Genomic DNA, 1,840 nt, shown 5'->3' on the forward strand with positions numbered 1-1,840 from the left:
AGAGAAGGTCTAAACTAAATTATTTAATGTATATTTGAGAATTATTGTTTTTTGAATTTGATATGACCTCTTTATTCTTAACTTTCAAGGAGCCTTAATTAACAAACCCCGTCGAATGAATTATAAAGTTCACATTGCAGATCATGCAGTGTGAAATGAATGCTAACTTTTTCAGCCTATTTTAGTAATAAATTTTAGAATTATAAATATATAGGAAGTCAAATTTGTTTGTTTCCCTCCTTTTGTGTAGCCCCCTCTTCCATGCAATCAGTGATATAATTTACCAACAACACCAGCAACTTCCATCACTATTAATTTATTCATACCACCAAGTTTGCTATTTGGTTTGATATCATGTTACCTGTTTATTGTGCAATAAATATCTTTAGGCATTTTCTTCAAATACAAAATATTATTAGGTCGCACATTTGACCATGAAATAGGTATTTTACTATATCAAACATTGAAGTATTGCGAATTTTAAATGTTGAAGTCACCAGTTGCAAATGTTGCTTGGCCATGAAATATTATTTGAACGTGATTTTGGTTTTGGCTCTATACGAGTTGAAGGTAACGAATCATGAAAGTTATAGTTGTATTTGAACATAAATTTCAACTTGGAAAACATATTTGTTGAAGTTTAAAATTTGTAAATGAAACTTAAAGATCTAGTGAAGTTCAATTGAAATACACATATAAAGTTTCAAATCACATTTGGGCATGGAATATTTGTTCAGTATTTCAAATACTAGTGAAATTACTGAAATATAAAAAAACTGATTTGAATAGATTCACAAGAAATACATAATTTTCGTTCTTACATATTGGTATTTTTTTTAAAAAACTCGATCTTATTAGTCTCTAAAGACGAAATTAGAATATTATTTCCGAAATATAGGAAATTGGTATGTGCGAGATAGACAAATATAATAAAGGAAATTACTTCCGCCTGGCTCCTGGTAAGGTAATAACTTACCCACAAGTCACAAATAATATTTACATTAAACTAATGAATACAAAATATATATTTTCATCACATATTATTTAATTTTAACTTAAACACAAACTTAATCTTCTAACTAACTATCAACTTGAAATAAAACTAGAAAGCATTTAGGTTGCTCCCTCCGTTTTAAAAGAGTGTCTACTTAGCCGCACACTCCTTAAGAAAATATTAACTCTTAGGTAAAAATAAATTACTAAACTATCCCTAATTAAGTGTCACTTTTAAAAATCACGTGAATTAAGAAATCAATAAATACAATGTGAAGTTTACTAAGCTAACTCTATTTATTAGATATTTTTTTTATAATTCAGCAATATTAAAGAGAACTAGTTCTTTAATGCTTAGGACATGAAAACGCTAGCTATATTTGTCTTGAATTCCTAAACGACACTTATTTTGGTACAGTTGTTTTTTGCTAAGGTAACTTATTTTGGGAAGGCAGGAGTAGTAACAAGTACTGTATAGATTCATTTTTTTTTCCCGACCAGATACTATAACGTCTTTTGTTTAATCGCTGTCGGCATATATTTAACTAGTGTATTAGATCGCGCTTCGCGCGGTCATAAACCACGAAAAGTGAAAAATGGTTTAGCTGGAAATCATAATAATATTAATACATAATCAGACCTTGTTAAGAAAGTCACATGGTGCATCTATATATACAAAATTCAGACCCGGAACAACTAAAATTTTAAAATCATGAATAATTCTGCGGCACCGCGGATAAATATTGTGATTATTAAGAAATAATAATAGACGATCTTAAAGAAACAATACTACTCCAAATATGAGATGAAAGAAATAGCCTTCATAGATATTACAACCAAGGACCAG

The sequence above is a fragment of the Lycium ferocissimum genome, chromosome 6, assembly GCF_029784015.1.
Source record: "Lycium ferocissimum isolate CSIRO_LF1 chromosome 6, AGI_CSIRO_Lferr_CH_V1, whole genome shotgun sequence".
NCBI classification, from domain to species: Eukaryota; Viridiplantae; Streptophyta; class Magnoliopsida; order Solanales; family Solanaceae; genus Lycium; species Lycium ferocissimum.